Consider the following 21,597-nt stretch of genomic DNA (forward strand, 5'->3'; position numbering starts at 1 on the left):
CTCCAAGTTTAATCAGAAATGACATTACCAAAAGTAAAGCAGGGAAAATCTGAGGTGGTATCTGTTGCGCTCAGCAATAAAGGGCTTCAAATGATGTGCAATAAAGCATTTAAAGGATACAGAAAATACTGTTTTCTGCTACATTCCTCAGGGGTTTAAGAATACCAGGGATTTCTTTATGAAATTGGTAAAGAAACCTTTCATTTAATAATTTTTACAGCTCTGTGAGAGTAAAGCTGATAATCTGCTATTTTATTCCACCTGCTGGGGGCTCCTGTCCCCACCTCTCCCCTCTGCCACTGAAAAAGAAGAGAGATGGAGAGAGACTATTTACGAGGGCTTGGAATGGCAGGGAAAGGGGGAATGGGTTCAGATTATTACTATTTATAACAACAACAACAATAAAATAATAATAGTAGTTATTATTATTATTATTGTTGTTGTTGTTTTAAAATTCTCCCTGTGGAGTTCATGAGGCACAGGGTGCCCAGAGCAGCTGTGGCTGCCCCTGGAAGTGCCCAAGGCCAGGTTGGATTTTGGCAAGCATAAAAACATTATTTAGGAAATTCATATTACAGTGGTCAAGTTTTGCTTAGTGGGGCTAGGAGAGTTTGGCAGTGGGGTCAAGTTTCAGCAAAAAAGATAAAAACTCCTCTTAATTTAAGAGCTGTGGAGCTCTTAATGTAGAAGCAAGACCTCAGTGTGGGTTTATTATTTTCAGGGAAAAGAGATATGTATATTTAAATACATAGATATTTATCATTTGAAAGGAAAATGTGTATATTTTCAGAAGCCTTACTGAGAACCCTGGGTTTTGGTACCGTGATTTGTGCTGAAGCCCTACCTCTGATCATTACAGAAACTCTGAAATTACAACATTCCTAAGAATATTAATTATTTCCATAGTGCTCCTATCAGCCCTTTCACTGGTGCTCACTGGGGATGTCTTTTATTCTGAAATGAGGGCAAATTCTGCTTTCCAGGAGGGAAAAAAACTCTGGAAAAAACCTGCCTCTTATGGCTCCCACTAACTCTGAGAGCTTCCCCTCCACCCCCAGGTGCCTGGGCAGGGCAGGGTGCCCAGTCCTGAGGCCCAGGTGAGACAATCCATGGAAATTCCACCATCTCTGCTCAATCTCCCTCATTCCACCCCTCAGAACATTGGAAGCACAAAAGTCATTGCTGTTCTTTTTTCCTGGGATGCTCTCCCCAGCCAAACCCAAGGAGAACATTTCCTGACCTCACCCTGGGACGTTGCCATGCTGTGCTTTTCTCTGCTTTCACCTAGTGCCTGCCCAGGACAAAAACTGCCTGCAGAGAAATCATCTGCAGGATTTCCTGCAGCTCGTGCAGCTCCCCTGCTCCTCAAATCAAAGCAATTCCAGCTCCAAGGTTTTGAGCTTTAGCCAGAAGAGCCCAAAATCCAGGGACAGAGCGTTGAACCCAGTGAGTGACAGGCACATGGAACTGCAGAGTGGCATTTCCCAAGGCCACACAATGTCCCCAAAAATCCATTGCCCCGAATTCTCACTGTTATCAATCCTCAATGTCACAGCAAGCACTCAGGAACTGCAAGGCCTTGCAAAAACCAGGGCAAGACCCAAAATGTGAGGCTGGTTTTAGAGCTATCGACTGCTGCTCCTGGCCAGAGGGATCCAGGAGGCTGCAGGAAGGATCAGCATGTGGATCAAGGGAGAAGGGAGTGCTGCAGCCCCCAGACATCGATTTTTGAAGTATTTTTAAGAATAAAAGCAAATACTTAAAGGTTTCAACCATTTAACCCACAACTCTGATTTCTGCTTTCATAACACTCCAAGGAAGCAATGTGAAAAGTCTTCCTGGGCAAAGCACATCCTTCTCTGAACTCACTTGTCAGCATTTAAATGAAAGAAATTAATATTAAAGCCACAAAGCTCACAAGTTTGAAAGCACGGTGAAAGGCATCAGGCACTGTCCCACCCATTAATGAAAGCTGCTCTCTCCACAAATAATTTCTATATTCTACCAGACAATTAACTAGCCAGATAAATTCTATTTATGCCAGATAGTTTTTCCTCTTTTTGTCCCTGCTATACCTGGCTGAGCTGCTCCTGCTCCTCCTGGAGAGTTTTACTGCTGCTTGGCTCCGAGGTGACGCTGTGCCATCCTGCACGGGGAGATCTTTGACTCCTGCACAAACGGTTTGGTCCCAAGGAGAGGCAATTTCCTTAAAGAATCAATGCTGTGCCTCTAAAAGAAAAGCCCAGAACTGCTGAGCTCTGAGCAGAGGATTCTGTCTCAGCAGCAGAGAGAGGACAGAATGCCAGGAGCAGCCAGGGGAGGAGAGTTGGGGTGTCCAGGGATGCTCTGAGAGACAGCAGAACCCCTTGGGTGGCACCAGGGATGCAGGAGCTGCTGCCTGCACGTCCCTGCTGCTGTGCCCTCAGCTGGGATGTGCAGGAGGCTTCTCCCTGCATCCCTGGGGAGCAGCAGCAGCAGCTGAGCCGTGCTGGAGGGAGGGAGCAGCACCTCCTGCCAAGGGGAGCATCCTCACTGCCAGGCACCAACACCCAGGGAAGGCAAAGGGCAGAAGGGGCCCTGCTCACAGCCTCCTTTCCTGGCTCCACAGGAGATGGGTGGAGAAGCCTGCCATGAAGCAGGATGCTGCCTGTGCTGAGGGCTGCCCAGGGAAGCAGGGCTGGAACTGAAGCACCACCGTGGGTTTCTCTCTCGGGGTTCAGAAGGTCAGGGTAACCCTGAGACTGAAAAAAGTCTTTGCTTCCCTAGCCCGAATGCAGCCAAAGAAGGAGCCTGGAATGCTCCAATTGTGCTTTCAAGGTTGCTTATTTCTTCTTATCTGAACATTCTTTCTGTGACCTGCTGAGCTCTGGCTAGCAAGGAGGCCATGGCATTCTGCTGTGAGCCTTGGGCAGCTCCCACCTTATAGACTCAAAACTACGTGTCTGTGTTTACAATTATTCACCAATTCCCATCATCTATGTTAGAGTGAATCTCTACCTTGAACCAACAGAAAAGTGTCACCATCACAGCAAGACATGGAGGGCGAGAAGAATGAGAAGGTCAGGACACACCCAAACCCCTCCATCTTATCCCCTGAACCCCATTCTAAAAACCCCAAAATTCTACTTTTCCACCCTGTGTTAACTCAACTACCACACTACTCAAACCCTTGTGGCTTGTAATTCCTCACACAAAGTTGGCAGCTTTTTCCACAGGCTAAAATGGAAGGCACAGGTGTTTGTGACTTTGTGCCAGGGTCTCTGAGCCCCTGCCAGGGTCTGGGGACAGCCAGGGCAGCCAGAGGGATGTGCTGGACTCCAATACATCACCTTGTCTCCCTCTGCCTAAACCTTTACTTCATCTCTGTTTAAACTTTGTAGAGCAGTCTCTTCTTGAAGTCTCCACTTCAAAGACCCCAACAGAAACCATTTTCTCAGGGTTTTCTTGTAGTGAGGGCAGATGTACAAATGTTTCCTCCTCCCTAGCCTGCATGTTTATTGCTGTACAGACATTTATCACATTCATCAGTTCCTAAGGTCAACGTAACAAATATTTAATAACAAATATTTTATCTTTAAGCAAACAGATTCTTTCCCCGGGGTCCTTGTGAACCCCTGCACAGCCCCAGGAGTGACACAAAGCACTGGGAGTGGAGGCACTGAGTTTATTGCCATGGATGTGCCCCAACAGCTTCATCAGGCAGGAGAAATGGGGGAGGAAAGGTCTGGCAGGGGGTTTGCTGCAGGAAATACCCGCAGAACACCTGCAGAGCTCATCCCCAATCCAGAGGATGCCCAAGGACACGGATCCCAGACTCAGCACAGAGGAAATCCCTGCTTTAAGAATTGCTTCCAGGCCTTCAGCAAAAGCTCTCTTTACTTTATGCAACATAAACTGGAATAAAGCAAAGCTACAGGACAGGAGTGAGTGTGATGGACCAACAGAGCAACATCCCACCTCCATCCAATCCACAGCCTCCACAAGGGGCTGCCCAGGACTGTTGAATATGAGCTTCTTTGTAATTGAGAGCAAAATATGTATTTCAGTTTTGTCCCCATGTCATTTAGATATTTCTGCGTTTGGCTATTACAAAATAAAAATTTCTATTATTCCATTTTTAATGTAGGATTCCAAAACTGCAGCTTTTACAATGATAACCACGCTGTTATTATAACTTTATGCAAATTGCCATAGATCCAGTAAATTCAATTAACTGAATTGAATTCCAATTTGCAGAGAAGCCTGGTCCAATAATTCAAAAACTGCATTTCTTGAACAGTTTTTAGTTGGCCGATGCTTACAAATCTGTCATTTCTATTTGGACTATTGTTCCAGAGCTGTCAGCACACACATTTCATAGAAACCATGAGATGCCCACAAAAACAGGTTAATTAAGGAGTTCTCATACATCCCAGTCACATTAACAAGCACAGCCCGTGAGCAAACAAAAAGTGAAGCAAATGAAAATATCCTGGAGTATTTATTCCATAATAAAATGGAAATAAAAGCTTTAATTGCCTTCAAGTTCTACTCAGTCTTCATTTCCTTAGCAATTCCAGAGACTGAGATTTTATTGTTCCTTGGGTTGGACTCACTGTGCTGCCCTGTGACTCGGATTTGTTTCTCAATGGTGGCAGTAATTAGCAAACAGGATTCCTTCCAGCTCTGTCTGTCCCTGGTGGGATGGATCCCCCTGGAAACAGCCCATCAAAGGCAGGAAAACATGGACCTTTAAATGGTGTGATGTCTCAATGGCTCCTTTAAGGTGGAATTCAGGAGATGTTATTGCAAAGAGAGCAGGGAGTCATCAATAAATCATTCCATATGTATAAAGACCATCACCAAAATGGGAGCTGATGGATCCTGTGATAGAGAACACTGTGAGAGGAGGGAGAAAACAGGGAAAAAACTGCATTAAGGGATGCAAAAGGAAACGCTGAAGCCACTGAACAAACCACAGCAATCTCATCTAACAACGTTTTAAAGTCCTTATTTTGTAAAGCTGGGTAAAAACAATGGATGTTCCCAATATTGGAGAACTGTGGCAATGCCTGGGGAGGCTGAGAGGGAGACAGGAATTATTTATATTAACACAAACACCACGAAACTGGGGACAGCTCTCAAGGAGCTGCTTCTTTCTCTGGGCAGCATCACCCTGGGTGTGCTCCCTCCCACACCCCTCCTGTATAAAGCAAAATAATTCCTTTCCTAAAAGTAAAACCCTCCCCTAAAAGCAACTTTACAAACAGCAAACTTTGCTAAAACTGTCGTGTTTTTCCAAATTCTTGTTTTTCAGTTTTTGTCTCCGTGATCAAGGGTAGATTTTCCAGTTGGGAGCAAATCAGCTTTGCAGTGACATTTCTGTCCTTGCCTGAAGGAGCCTGTACTCCTGGAAACTCTTACAGTGAGGAAATTAAAACAAAAATAATTAAGGAATCCAGGTGAGGAAAAGCTGATTCTGTGATTAATAAATGACACCAGTCTGGGACTTGGTGTATATCCAGTTGGAACTCAATAATCTTTAAGGTCCCTTCCAACCCAAACCCTTCTGAGAGTCTGAAAAATAAGTGCGGAAAAAAATAAAACACCTCTGTGATTAATAAATTATACAGAGCATCACAATCTGTGGTTGTGCTTTTCTAAATGGCTCAACATCCTCCAGGATGAGCTCACAGAAAACTGGTTTTTCACAAAAGTTCAGTTTGGACAGAAAATATCTTTTTTTTTTTTTTTTTTTTTTTTCAACAATAAGCTCCTTTATTTCTTGGACACAAACTAAGCCACCTCAGCCAAAATGAGGGGGACAGTTTGGAGGGACCCCACTTCAGGAAAATATATATTTTTTTTTAATTTAGTCACCCATATTTGTGAATTTCATTTCGTATCTGCCACCCCAGGGAATGACTGTGCTGCCTGTTAGGTGATGCTCTCACACTGCACCTCCTCCAGCCTGCAAAAGATGGGAAGGTGAAGCTGTGGAGTGCACAAAAAAAAAGAAAAAAAAAAAAAAGGAGGATGAGGTGGTTACAGAAGGCAAAACTCTATTTTTTTAAAATGACAAAAGTAGATTTTAAATAATATTTAGAAAACCAAATAGGTGGAAAAGGTTTGGACAGCACCCTGGCAAAGCAGCACTTCCTTGGTGTGCATCCACCAGGGATCACTGCAGGGAATAAAGAGCACAAGTGTCAGATTCCATTCCAGAACATTTGTTGTTGTTGTTGTTGTTGTGGATTTGCCATTAAGGAATTACTTGCTAGGAGCAAAGTATCCAGGAAACCATTGAAAGTACAATCCTCAGTCTTTTATGATTCAGCTCAGTCGTTTCCAGTAAATAAGAGAAGTCAAGAATAACTTTAATTACTCAGCTTCAGCAATTTCTGCCATAAAAGATGAGAGCTATCAGCTCCAAGTATGTACTGCAGGAGTGAAAAACTCAGGCTGGAGATCCACAAAAAAGCACTTAGCTTCAGAAAAAGAAGGAAAATTACCCTATGTGTTATTTTAGACTGTATAAAGACGGCCATGGAAGGGCAGATTTATTCTCTCTTCCATCTTTGTTGACTTCCCAAATGGATCAGTCATCAAAGGCAGAGCAGGGATGCTCAGTGCAGCTCATCCTCTTAATGCTGCCTGTATTTCTCTGCCATTAAAACCCCAACAAAACACATTCCTGAGATGATCACAAAATATTGAACTGCTGGGAGAACAGGTTCATCACTCCACCACACCAAACAGTGCAGTTTGTCAGTCTGCAAATATTTCAGAACAGAGAATAAATGAGCTGTGCAAAGCCAAAGGAACAGCTCCTGCAAGCCAGCAAACCTCAAAACGTGAAATTTGAATGATTGGTCCCTTTTCTATTATTGATTGTGCCTTTTTCTCCAAGAATCCCAAGCTATCAATTCCCAGAGGTGGTGCCCACGCCCCACTCCTATGATATTGTGACACTCAGGTGTTCCATCACCCCTAAAAGGCATTTCCAGGGAAGCTGCTGTTAAAGCCCTGGGGTCACAGCCAGGATTGCTGCTGCCCCCCACCCACCAGGGCTGTGCAGGGACTGTGAACTGGTCCATGGTGACCTCCTATGGAACAGCTTCTGCTCACTTTTCCAGGCCAACAAGACCTTGGGACATGAATTGTTCAGCCTCTGCACACGAGGAAATTGCTGATTGCAGTGTTTGAGGGGTAAGTGATTGCTCCATGTGCTATTGTGGGTAATTACAGACACTTTAATTGCTTCAGGTCTTTGCATTGCCAAAGTCCAGGGGTGAGGAGGGAACTGAAGCCTCTAAAATTCCACGCCTGAGTTGCCTCTCTGTGTTTTGGGGTCATTCCTTAGGGACCACAGCAGGATAAAAGGAGGTGACATCTCCAAAGACCTGACCTGTGCCTATCTCCACAGCTCCTCTTTGCAGGGGAGAAATTCCTGGGAAAGCACTCCTGTGTGTGTTCTTTGCAGCCCTGTGTGCTCTGCAGAGGTGAATTCCTGCAGGGACATTGCCACTGAGCCATGGTCACCTCCTCTGGCCCTGCCTTGAATCCTCTGGGAAGGGAAGTTCCCAGACCTACGGCTTGGAGTCAGGGCAGTGTGGAAAAGCAACAGCCTGCAGAGCATCCACACCTGCAAGTTTTCCTAAACAGCAACAAATTTGGAGTAAAAATTACAGAGTTTGCCTCCTGAAACAAGTCCAGAGAGCAGCTGGAGCTGCCTTTGTCATTGATTCAGACAACTCTCTCCTAGTACTCATAAAAATCCACAAATCTCCCATCCCCAGAAGTTATTAGAGATATTTAAAGCTCCTGAAATAAGTCAGATTGGCAGATGTGAAACACAAATTCTCCTTTTACCCACAGAGAGGGAACCGTGCAGAAATCCCTCAGACTGGTTTGCACATCCCTCTCCTTTCTGAGCCTTCCTCCCCAGTGGCAAAGGGAAAGGAAATGAAATAAATAAATAAAATTCTGCTGATGAAATACATCACTGGACTTGCTGCAAAATAACCTTTAATCACCCAGAGCACAAAGTGGATCTTGTGAAAAAATTTAGCATTTAAAAAAACCATATCAGCTCACAATTTCAATTTATAAATATGTTTCCAGGTTCTATTTTTTTGTTTCTCTGTTTGCCAGAGACACACATAACAAAACTAATTACGGTGCTAATTTGCATTGTAATACTGAGATTTGTAATGAAGGAACACGTTCAGGGCTGATGGAAGTGTTACAAAGTGCATGCTCGGTTCTCCTGATTTTATCCCAGTGGGATGATGCAAAGCTGCAGGAATTGCAGCTGGAGAAGACGTGAGGTAAATTGTGTTGAATTACTGGGATGGGACAGGGGATATAACTTAGGATTTATCCTGCTGCACTTCTGATGAGCTGCAGGAATGTTGGAATATCCTGTGGGAACACCAAACAAAGGGGAACAAAGAGCTGTCCTATTTTTTAAAAAAAGTAAAATCTCAAATGTTGTAAGCCTGTGGCCATTTCCCCAATCATTACTCCCCAAATCCCTCAATTATCTCCAGCTATGATGGGTGGCAACTCCTTACCAGTCTTTCCCTGAAAATACCCAAGCACTGGACCTGTCTCCCTTCCTCGAGGTAACATCCTGTGGTCCTGCACATCTCATTCTCCAAAATCTCTCTCCTCCACTGCCACATTTTGCACATCCTGCTCAGCTCTCCTCCTCTCTGTCCCAGGCTCCATGGAGCCTTTCCCAGCCTGCAGCTCTCCTGTCCTGAGGGTCAGAGGGGCTGCCTGGAACCCCTGGCACCCCAGGGGGCTCCCAGGTGGAACTAAGGTTGGCTTTGCCCTGTGGATTCTTTATTGCTGATGGAAGTGGAGACACCAGAGAGGTCCCAGCTGGAGCTCGGAGCATTGGCAGAGCTAAGGAGAATGGAAAGTGCCTTTTTCTCTTGGGGTCTGGGTGTTGGGATGACCCCAGGAGTGTGAAATCCTCCTTCTCCCAGCCCTGCAGCCAGAGGAGCAGTCTGAGTGTGCAGGATCAGCTTCTCAAGCTGTTCATTTTCCCTTCTCCAGAACATTCTCTCTCTGCCCTGCTGAGCTCTGGCCAGCAGCTCGGCCATGGCATTCTGTCTGCCCTCAGGGGTGTTTGCATTTTATACCAAAAACTGCCTGTGCCATGTTTGCAATAACGTGCCAATATCTGTCATTTCTGTTGGACAGTGTGTCTGTGCCTTAAACCAACAGAAAAGTGTCACCAGCACAGCAAGGCAGGGAGGGCAAGGAGAAGGAGAAGAAGGTCAGGACACACCCAAATCCCTCCATCTTATCCCCTGAATCCCATTCTAAAAACCCCAAAATTCTACTTTTTTACCCTGTGTTAACTCAACTCCCACACTGCTCAAACCATTGTGGTTTGTAATTCCTCACACAGAGTTGGCAGCTTTTTCCATAGGTTAGAATTGAAGCCACAGGTGTTTGTGACTTGGTGCCAGGGTCTCCGAGCCCCCTGCCAGGGTCTGGGGACAGCCAGGGGGATGTGCTGGGCTCCCACATTTTCCCTGGAAACTCAGCAGGCTGAGGAACAACAAAGCATGAAATCCCAGCCAGCACCACTCAGACACTCCCTGCTTGTGCCTTTTGACATCAAACAGCACAGCGATTTCTCACTTGTCCTACCTGGACATTTTGTTTGCAGCCAATGACTCAGAAAAGATTTTGAGCCTTGGTCACTTTTTGCCTGTGGCAGAGCTGAAATTCTCACCTTGAAGCTGATTCCCTGTGGAAGCATCAGTGGTTTAAACCTGGTAACACTAAACCAGGCTATAAATAGATGCTAAAAACATTATTTTGGGGTTAAATTATGGTAATTCTTGTCACAGCCTTAGGTCAAACTTCACCTGCGTGGCTTGGGGCTTCAGACCCAGATGAAGCCTCTTGAGTCTGGGTTTAACCCCCTGAGCCAGGCCAGGATCAGCAGCTTGGGCTACACAAGCACACGGCTCAAATTAGGATTTCTGGTACCTCCAGGCTGCTCCTGCTGTGAATTTTCACAGCTTTTTTCCCCAGCTACACTCACCCCGTGCCACCACCCACTCCCAGCCCCTCCAGAGCTCATTTTGCAGGTTGCCAAGGGACACCTCGGAGGCTCCAAGGAAAGCAGTGGAGCTCTGATAGAAATGTTGGTGGGGAGCTAAGAACCAGCAATGCTCAGTCCTTGTGCAAAGGCCACGGAGAATTAACCCCTTCCAGAGGCTGAGAAAGCTTCCTGAAAGCTGTTTTAGATCTTGCCCTGCCCACAGTTTCTCCAACACAAAATAAAGTCAGTTAAAGCAGCCGTGAGTTACAAACACAGCCAGAGCTGCTGCCACATTAAGGGCACTGAGCATGTTCTAATACTACACTGCCAAGCATTTTAAATAGTTTTATTACATGTCTGAACCTCAAACACCAAGAAACCAGATTATTTCAGGGCAAACTGTGTCACCTCTGTCACCTGCCTGGCCCTGGACAGGGAGCACAAAGCCAGGGAGCTGCCAGCCCTTGGAACTTCTGGAAACCACATTTAAGCCTGGATAAACTGAGGAACCAACACAAATCCCACCTAAACACACCCCACAAAGCACAAAACATCTCCTTGTCTCTATTTGCTGAAGTGTGTAAAGGTCTCTCAATTTGATGTTCTACACCTAAAAGAAGAACTCAAAGATGCAAAGTCACAGTTAATGAATATTTTTCAGGTAATGGAGCTGGTGTAGACGACAAAATCTCAGGACAGCAATTCCAGTTCATCAGCTGCCACTGGTTTATCTGAAAATATGTATAAAAAAGCAAGACCTCTGAACAGGTTACATCACATAAGTAGATTACAGCTGATTTCCTCTTTATGTTCCATTACATGAGGAAAATACAGCCATTAATTTATGCCTGGGATGGAGAGAATTTGCCATGATTCAATATAACTTGATGGAATTGATAGTGTCATCTGTAGGAAGGAAAGAGGGGTATTACCAGAGTATCAAATGCAAAGTACTCTGAAAATTAGAAACAATGGTTTGAGGGAAGAGATTTCACCCAGGAAATGATGGCTAGCAGATTAAAAATTAATCCCAAAAGAGACAACGCTGTGCCTCGGCTTCCCTCTCCTCCTCATGCACCAAAATCTGAATTCTCTGGCATTTCAGTTTCTCAGGAGCAATCATTTTCTATTAGCAGAGTGGAAGTGACTCTTTCTCTCAAACCACATGAATTCCAAGCACCTTCAAACTCTGGATTTGCAGCTGTCCACGTCTTTACTCCCTCTCCCACCGACAGGGTAAGAGCACAACTACCCTGAACAAACCTGACACATTTCAGGCAGTTTTGCTGGAATTCCCCAGCTCCCAAGAACACCACTGATTATCAGAATAACTTTGTTGAGATTTTCCAAGCTGTCCTCCCCCTGGTGTAAAGCAAAGTCTCTGGATGTCAAAATGGGGTTTATTAATCGGGGAAAAAAGCCATTAGCAACATTTAAGTTCATCAAGCGCCGAGTGTCCCCTCTGATAGGAGCGGGGCACACCTGCAATAATTACTGCAGAGAAATTAGCAACCTTTCCATGCTCCAGTGGCTCCGTGGAGTGTTGGTTTAGCTCATCCAAGTGCAGGGAATAGATTGAATTCCCTGCTGTTTTCTGCAGACAGCCAATTACAAACTACCTGCACACTTGATGCTCCTGACCTTGCCCAGAACAATATCGGGGCTGATGGGCTGAGGCACTCTCAAATGGTGAAAGTTTGCAGCAAAAAGGCAGAAAACTCCTCCCTCCAAAGAGTATTAGGAAGTTTACAGTAGGATTATTGTAATTAGCCTCTTAAACATATACTAGTTGCTTTAAATCCTTCTATCCCACTTACTCTGGCTCTACTGGAATGAAAGTATCACAAATAATTTCTTTAAATGCACCCAAAAAAAGCCTCAAATCTCGCCCCCTCCAAAAAAACAAACAGAAAACAACAAAAAGCCCCAAAACAAAACAGCAACAACCAAAAATAAAAACCAAACCAACCTCCCCGCCAAAAAAAAAAAAAAAAAATATCCCACTCAAAGCAAAATTCACTTTTCACCAGCCAGAAATTTTTCCAAATAACCAAATTCACACTCAGTGCCAAATTAAGCCACAGTTTCAGCCTAAACTGGCCCAAAATATCCTCCCTTCTTCCCCCCAGCTAAACATTGTTATTAATGTCTGATGCAGGCTGTGCTTCTGCTCCAAGCAGATGGGAGCTGTGTGGGCTCCTGGAATTTCTTTGAGCATATCATCTCCACAAGTCCTTCATTATTTTGAAGCCAGGCACTCAGAAAAAGCAGTCAAAGAAAACGTTGCTATTTCTGGTTTACACAGTTGGTGTGTTTTGTTTATAAAAATGAGCCGGAATAACTTTCTGTGGAAGCATTCCTCGTTTTTCATTTCCCTCCTGTCAAAAGCCTTCTAAATGGAAGTTATTACAGCTTTTATAATTTGGAACTTCCAAAATCCCTCAAGGTGAACGCAGAAAATTTATTTTCTGTTTAACATTACGTGACACTGCCTTTTGTGAACAGCATTTCCTAAAGAAGGCTGCCTAAAATAAATAAAAACAACACCAAGAAGTCCTTCGGCAGATGATCCAATTACACCTGAAGTTATTGCAGTTAGATTTAATGTAAAAATAGCTTTATGATCCCTTATGGAATTTCTTATATTTCTCAAAATCACACAGAGGAAAGAGGGGGGGTTATTTCTAGATCTACATGTCTTTGGGGTTAATATTCCAAATTCTGTGCTCAAAACCTGTATTCTTTGTGCAGCAGAGGCAGGAGAGCAGGGCTGGGGCTCAGCAGAAGGCACTGCTCTCTCCTCTGGGCAGGGACATCCCAAAATCCTGGACAGGGGTGGCCGTGGGGACAGTGCCCAAGGTCCACAGGTCACTCCAAGTGCTGCCACAGCTCCCAGCAGAGCACGAGGGACGTTGTGGATTTGTGACACCAAACACACAGCACCAGAGCCAAACACCTGAACAAGGCAGGCAAAGACAGCCCGGGCTGCTCTACCCAGCACTTCATCACTTCTAGGGCAGGGCTGGCTGGGATTTTGGGCAGGAATTGTTCCCTGGCAGGGTGGGCAGCCCTGGCACAGGAGCCCAGAGCAGCCCTGGATCCCTGAAGTGTCCAAGGCCAGGCTGGACAGGGCTTGGGGACACCTGGGACAGTGGGAGGTGTCCCTGCCATGGATAGGGTTGGAAATAAATTACCTTTAGGGACCCTTCCAACCCAAACCATTCTGATTCTGTGATTCCCTGATTCTTCCTACATCCATTAATACCCAACCTAAAATCCACAGATAAAGCTCAGCCACCAAGTTTGTCTTTTTATTTACTGTTACATTCTGAAGGTTGTTAAATTAAAACCAAATTAAAATTCCTAGGAAGAATCACTCTACCTCTGCCACTGTGTAAAACCTTGGGGAAGCTGACAAAAATAGAGATTTAAGCTGGTACAGGGTGCCCAGAGCAGCTGTGGCTGCCCCTGGATCCTGGCAGTGCCCAAGGCCAGTCTGGACAGGGTTTGGAATAACCTGGAATAGTGGAGGATGTCCCTGACATTTAAATTCCCTTCCAACCCAAAGCATTCTGTGATTCCATGATCCAAATTTTCCCTTAAAGCCACATGAACTAATAAACTTTGACTCTATTAATTTCTATAAATAAAAAATATTCCTGAAATGCACACTAAAAAAAAAACCACCTCACACAGGGTTTTGAACCTCCATAAAGGCACTGAAGAAAATTCTATGCCCCCAAGAACTACAGGAAAAGTGTTAATCCCTTTTTTCCTCAAATGTTAATCCTGCTCCTTGTGGATTCTGTTGCTGAGATTGCATCTCACTTGCCTGAGGTATTAAGCCAATATAATTTCCTGACCCATGGGGTATTCATTTATCAGATTTGGTGCTGATACCTTTGAGTTGCTTCACTTGGAGACAAAAAGCTTCTTTTTGGAAAAAAATATTAATATGTGACTACAAAGAACCAGGGAAAAAAGCCACCTAAAGATATCAATAGATCTAATACAACAAAATTCAGTGTTATGTGGGAGCAAAATTAGGATAAATCAGCAGCCAAAATCTAAAATTGCTGTATCTGGCAATTCTGCTTTCCCCCCTTCCTTTACTCCCTAAAATTGCTGTATCCAGCAATTCCTGCTGTCCCCCATTCCTTTATTTGCAATAATTTAGAAGAGCCCCTAATGCAAAAAGGTCAAAAGACAAGTACTTTTAATTCCACAAACTGAAGTCCAGTAAGTTCTTATTATCTCTTTTATTTTTGGTCCACATTAAATAATTGCTCATGTTTATCGAGGCTGTGGTAATGGAGGAAATTAATTTGTGGGGAATTCATTAACAAAGTGCTTTGCTGGGCTGGCATGGCCACCTCAAATGACACCACAGGCTGGCAGGGAGAGGGGAAGGGAGATAACAGCCAAATAAAATCCTTAATTTTAATGAATCCAGCACATTAAAGCCTCTAGTTAACTACTAAGGGTTTTTTTTTATATTTTAAAAATAAGAATAACTCTGAAATAAAAGGGAAAAATCTGCCCCTAATGAGTCACAGGCACTGTTGGACAGCTCAGCCCTGGTGTAATTCCAGTGTAATTCCTGAACTTTACTGAAATAAACACATGCACTTAGCAATATATTATGCAAATCTATTAAGATATTAAGAGCTTTGCATCTGCTGGCACAGGTTAATTATCTTTATACAGTTTATAGAGTTAGATCATCACTTGGATAAAAAAAGCACTGCAAATTCCCAGGACACCTGGATTTCATCAGTTGTTTTTCTTAAATGAACACTGGGTCTTCCTCAGCTGGAGGAAGGTTTTACCAAGGCAGCAAGGCCTTGGACAAAAGGAATTTTTAATCAATTTTTAGTATTTCTTCTTGCCAGAGGGTTGTTCCTTATTTATTTTTTTAACTGGATTTGTGATTACTCAATTAGCGGAGAAATAATGAATGATAGCCAATAGGAATTGTGCACTGCTATGAGAAATTGAATCAGGAATAAGTGATCTAGAAAGAGAGGTCACCGAGTCATTTTGAATAAGTACATTTGAGATAATTGTTATGTGCTTTGAAGACATTCTGAGAAAAAGAGGCAAAATTAATCAGATACATTAAATTATGAATTATTAACTCAGCTCTATTAAACATCAAATAGAAAAGCTCTTTTGGATTAACCATGTTTTTGGAAATTCTGCTAACTACAGAGAAGAATTCTTTGATTTTAAAGTGATTTTTATTTACATTTGAAATGCAGGAAAGGCCCTCAGGGGTGAGGGACCCTTTCCAGAGGTGTTGGATCTATTTATGGACGGGGCTCACCCTGCAGCTACAGAAATCCCTTAATCCATTTACACCAAACCTCCTCAGGCTCAGCTGGGGGTGGTCACAGAAAATGAAAATCCATGAGTACCTAAAGCAAAAGTATCCAAGAAATTCCCGATTTTCCAAGCACTGGAGATTAAATTTTTAAGAATTATTCAATGAATCTGTCAACCCTAAGTGAGGAGGAGCAGCTCACATTGCTGCACTCGCCTCGGAATGAACACAACATTTCTGTCCCCACCTCTCCCAATGCCTTGGGCATCTCAGGTGGTTGATTCAACGTTTTTTAAAGGATAAATTCCTTGGCAGAGTCAAAGCCTCCACGTGGAATGATGTGAGAACCAAGCTGTGGCAGGCACATTGTTCTCTTTCTTCTCTTGGAGTTAGCTACAAAAATACAGATCCTGCTGCATTTCTTTCTTAATTATATTTTTGGTGGACAGAACAATAAAAAATCACAACTCTTTCTTTCTTTCTTTGGTCATGAAAATAAAACACTTTCATTTACATTCCACCGTGGTGGGGACATTTATTCCTGCCTTGTGTTCATTTAAAAATGGGCTTCTTCCACGTTATTATCACTGACTCTGAATCTTGGGTCTGCCAAAGCGAGAAGCAAACCTCCAAATCCTAAAAACCTTTTTATAATATTTCCCAGCCAGCCTTTTTCTCTCTGTGGTTCAGTGTGTTATCCATCCCCTGCAGTGCAAGGATAAAATAAATGCAATTTCAATGGCTTGTTATGAGAAAGACTCAGGAATTCAGGGTAGTTTTGTGGGCAAAATACCTCATTTCAGTTTCTTCTGAGCCTAAAGAAATGGCTGAAGTTTTCTGACACTCCCCGGAATGATATAATCCTAGAGAAGACATTAACAGCTGCTCTAAAAATCTAATTAAATTTTAGAGCACTGGTAATGCAGCCATAAGGCCCATGTAAGCCATTATCTACATTAATACAAATTAAAATCAGTGTCCATACAGTAATAATCTACCTGCATTCAAGGTCACTTTAATTCCCTTACTCTCGGTTTTTTCTTTATTGTTGCTGTAACTATTATTAATATTTATTCAAAATTTCAAATCTATGTACATTTGTTCCCCTGAACTGTTTTCCTAGTACACAGTATTGAGACAGGAATTAATTCATTTGTCTTAATTGTTTATTTTCTCCCCTCCTATTATTAGCATAGAAAAGGGCAAGAAACTGGAACAACCTACAGGGATTTTATGAGATACCTAAATGAAAATCCAGAATGGAACAACACAGTCACAACTCATCTCAAATCCCAATTATTCTCTTGCATGGAAGACCAGGAGAAAAAAAAAAAGATGCTATGGAAGGGGAAAGGGAAAAAAAAATTATCTGAGGGTAATATTTTATTTCTATACAATTATTTTTCTCCACAAATTCCAACAAACTGATTTTGTTTTCCCTCATTGGCAAAGATAACTGTGCATTTATATAGCACCTACCAGTGTGTGTTGGGAGAGGCAGAACAAACAATAAAGAGAATTTTGGAGCAGTTCCTTGGAAACTGGGGATTTACTTCACTGAAACTTTGGTTTCTTTGGGAAGACTGAAAACTCTTGGAAGAGCAGGGAATGGACAACCTCAGGCAGGATCACCTGCATTGCATCTAAAACCTTCTGGAAAGGTTTTAAAAATCCTTTAAAATTTGGAAATGCGTTTAAGAATCAAGTAATGTCAGAACACCCCATTAAGATTGTGCCATGTTCAAACACACAGAATCTCAACAGTGATTTAAATAAAATTTAAAATAAATATCCACTTCAAGCTCTCCATGAAGAAAAAGGGGTCAGGCAGGGGGGGTCCCCACTTTCCTTTCCCAGCAGCAGTGCAGGTGCTCAAAGAGTGGAAATAGCTCCTAAATGTGAATAAAATATTCCCAAATGCCCAGATTTCCATTAAACTCCTCAGCACTGGGACACACAAATTGTTTATGGAGTGCCTGATTAAAACCTCAAGTGTTTTCCATACAAATATTTGTAAATCAGGTGAATAAATTATTCAGTGGTCATTCCTGAGATTAAGCATCCTCCCAGAATATTCTCCCAGCAGAACACTGCTGATTCTCCTCACTGATTATTTCAGTGCTGCCACAGCACACCAAATTCCCAAATTCTCTTGGATTCACAGAGCTCCAGCCTTCACCTCCTCAATATTCCTTGGGAACACACAATCCTCATGTTAAATCCCTATAAAGACCACCAGACCTTAAATTCCTTTTTCTCCTGTCCAAGACCATTCACCAGCAGCTCAAGAAAAAGATCAGGGTGACTTCTGAAGTTGTGTCACCTCCCTTAATGACCTCCAAACACCCAGATCTCATGCCAAAGTGATAAAAGAGATTTCAGACAGGGGTTAAGGAACGAGGAGGGTGGGAATGCTCTGCCCTTCCTCCCCTGGTCCAGCTCAGGGAGCAGGATCCAGGCAGATGCTGCAGCCAAGAATTAATAATTCCCACTTCTTTTTTAATCAGGGTCACACTCCTGGGTGCAAGTTCAACATCAGCCCCTCTCCATTCAAGCAGAGGAAGGATGAACAGGGCAGCTCTTGGGATATTTGGGTATTTTGGGTATTTTCTGGGTTCTGGTTTTACTCATTCGGGAGAGTCTGGTCTCTCGTTGTTCACTGATTTCCAATTCTAATTCCTGCTGGCACCTGGGGAAATAAAAATCCCTCCCTCACTTGTTCACCACGAGAACCTCACCTGGTGCTGCTGCAGAGAGGAGGGAAAACGCTCCAGGGATGGAGCAAAGAGCAGGAAAGAGAAAGAGCTCAAGGATGGCTTTTTTCTTTTTTTATTTTTTTTTTTTTTGGGATAGTTCATTCAGCCCTAGCAAAAATGCCACTCCCACACTGCCTTACAAGTATTTTTAGGCCCTACAAAATGCAGTTTACACACCCAGCTGATCTCTGCTCCCCTGCACGTCCTCCTCCTGTTTTGCTTTCCTGAAGTGACAATTTGCAGGAGCTCATAAACAACCCCAAATACCAGCTCACCAGGGAAAATACATCCTCTGCTTTGCTGTTCCTGTCAGTTTAAAGGAAATTAGTTAAACCACACAACAGCTTTTACAGCCCCAAGACTTTCTGCACTTGGAGAGAAAAAATCTGCCAGCTTTATTTCCTCCAGGCAGTCATTTCACCTCTGGGCATGTTAGGGAAACAATTTTTGTGCCGTCAGTGAAAAACTGTTTGTTTTAAGCAGCACTTCACAGGAAAGATGCCATGAACTGCATTTAACGATATTAAAACTGATTTATTCACTCAAAACTTTTGACAGCCAGGCATAAGGCAGTTTAATTTTTTTATTTACTTTGATTTATTATTTCTCTTGAAGCCAGCTCCTCACTGCACCATTTCATTTTTAAGTACAAGAAGCACCACTTAAGCATCACACAGGGAGTTTGTAAAATCATCATTTACCTCCGAATTTTGTCTCTCCAAATTCCTTCCCTACTCCAAAAACTCAGTGGAGGGGAGAGAAGGATGGATGGTTGGGAGTAGGATATCATAGAAATTTCAGGCTCCTGTTACAAATTCAACCATTTCTTGGACCATTTCCTCCTGTCTTTAGGATGGGCCACCCCAGTAGCCAGAAAGGAGCCCATAAATCAACTCTAGGAAGTGGAGGACTCCAAAATAACATTTGCTCTGTGCTGTACCAATAGTTTGTCATTTCTATTTCCACTGCTTTATAACTTAGGCAAATAAATTGCTTCAGCAGCTCATTGGAGGAAAACATTTAAATAAAAATTGTATTTCACGTGGTGCCTGCACTGGTGACTCCCCATTCGTCTTAGCAGTGGGGTAGCTTTTAATTCCTTTGGGATTTAGGAAGAAAATCAAACAGAAAATAAACCCTGTGTTGTGAACTTCAGGGATACCCCCACGAACATCTGGGGACTTGGGAGGACACCCAAAATCTTATTTACATTTCAGGGCTCTCTCAGCTCTCTGTTGGTCAGGTAAGGAATGCCACATGGAATATCTCACACATGGACACATCATCTGGGCAATTGGTTCTGCAGCTCTCCACGAGACTCCTGAAATTCCCAGCAAGGCAAAGGAAACCTGGGAATTTCTCTTTTTTAAGGCCCTGGCTGTGGTGCTGCTCAGGCCAGCTGAGCACCCCTGCATTCTTCCAATCCCAACCACAAAAAAATCACGTTTTGGGAGGAAAACGTGATTTCAATCCTCATGAATCCAATATTAAATATTTGAATGTACTTTGCTCTATACTTTATTGATAATTTCATTTACCCACTGCTATAGGATCTTCCTAAAAGCCCTTTCCCCTCTGGCAACAGGCACAGAAAGTCAAGGAAGAAGAAAGGGAAGGTTCTTCCTCTTCACAGGCTCTTTTCCCAACCTGTTTTCTACAAAAAACTACAAGGCATTAAAAAATGCTCTCAGGGTCTGAGACCTCTCCGGGCTACAGAAGAACTAGAAGCCTGAGGGTTCAGAAATCAAAGATTTTTAAGCAGAAATCTCCAAGAATGACAATATTTTAGCAGTTTTGTGTGTTTTATTGCTTTGACAGTCCCATCTACCCACTGCCACAGGCCATCTTTATCAATGATTGATCTCTGCCTCCCTTCCAACCTTCTGGGAAAATCTGGAGAGTTGGGCAGAATATTTACTTTTATTTTATATAACAACAAAGCTTTCCCTCAAAAATCTGTGTGTTGAACACCGCACACGTGGCCCAGCTCATTTTTTTGATGTTTAATATTCTTCTCTCTCACTGAATATAACCAGGGGAGGAACACACGAGTGCAGAGGAGCAGAACACAAAACAAGCCAAGCCCTGTCAGTCTGAGCCCCAGGGGTTTTTGGGGATGACAAAACCCTTAATCAGCTGCACCACTGCAGGAGACAAAACCCATCCAACCTCCTCCTCTCCCCTGGCTTCCCACTCGGGGACATCCTACAGTGCCAAATTCCATGTTAAATAACTGCCCAAATTCCACGTTAAATAACAGTTCTGCAAGATAATTTGAATTTGGAAATGCCGTGAGGAGAGAGGCTGAAGTGATTGCTGTGGTTATGATTTGTAGGGCATTTCAGGGAAGTTGTGGGCACAGCTTCTTGTTTCCAAAGACACAAAAAATCCAGCATGGCATTAACAGATTTCATGGATGGGGGGGAGAGGAGGAAAGAGAATAAGGAATAGAAAATAGAAGAGGAAAAGGACAGTAAAAACTTCACATTCCTGAGCAAGCACCGTTCTCTGCCTGCACTGGGGGATGCTTTGAGCAGACCCCTCTGCCTGCAGCAGGGATTTTGCTCCACACACAGCCCAACTCAAGCCTGATGTTCTCAGTCCTCACCTGTGCCACCAACCCATGGATAACCTGCAATTCTCTGCCTCACTGAGCAGCCATCCCCTTCCCAGAGACCATTTCAGATCCTGCCCCTCCCTGCTGGCTTCCTTCACACAAATAGCTCCACGTGGGTTTCCGACACAGAACATTCCAGGGATGAAATTCTCCTTCGCAGCACTGGTTCTGTCAAAAAACCTTTCCATAAATCTGTCCCCCAAAGGGGAAGGGCAGCTCGTTCTCATGGCAGCAAAGCAAATGAGCACAAAAATAAAGTGGGTTTTTTTTTGTCAGAATTAAAAAGCTGTAGATTTGGTTGGTCATCCTCAGAGATCAGATAATCACTACTGCAAGAGACTCTCAGGGGACTTTTGCCCCTCACTTTTGTGTGGGGGTTGCTGAAGGCATTCAGGAATTATTATGGAACAAAGGGAAAGCAAAGAAAGGACAAGAAACTGCTGTGCTGAGTTCCCAGGTGGAAACCAAAGGCTCTGAAGCAGGACAGGATTTCCACACATCCCCACAACATTCCATGAGGTGTCTCCTGGAACTGGGAAGATTCCCCACTCCAGTGATCTCGGGCATGACCAGCACCAGGGCAGCTTTATCCTGCTTTTCCCATCAGCAATGGGAGCCCAAAAACCCACACAACAACAGCTCAAAACTAAGGAAGAGCTGAACTTCAATTTGCTGAACTTTTGTTAAGGATTCTTTGGAAAAATCCCAAAGATCCGGCTATCACATCTCAAACTGACACCACTGCACAACAGTGAAAAGAGGAGATCTGTGGGCAAACCATCAAGTTTTATAACCATGAGCATCTCAGAAATATTTATTCTCACTTAAAAACTGGCAAGGATTTGCACTGCAT

At 43.5% G+C, this 21,597-nt stretch overlaps 1 protein-coding gene across 6 annotated transcripts in view; it reads right to left on the bottom strand.

Moving 5' to 3' along the window:
- Positions 1-21,597, bottom strand: part of LOC110469855 (contactin-4) — a 276,477-nt gene that overhangs the window by 150,557 nt on the left and 104,323 nt on the right. The window lies entirely within an intron of this gene.

Source organism: Lonchura striata, chromosome 12 (genome assembly GCF_050655825.1).
Source record: "Lonchura striata isolate lonStrDom1 chromosome 12, ASM5065582v1, whole genome shotgun sequence".
Classification (NCBI taxonomy): Eukaryota; Metazoa; Chordata; class Aves; order Passeriformes; family Estrildidae; genus Lonchura; species Lonchura striata.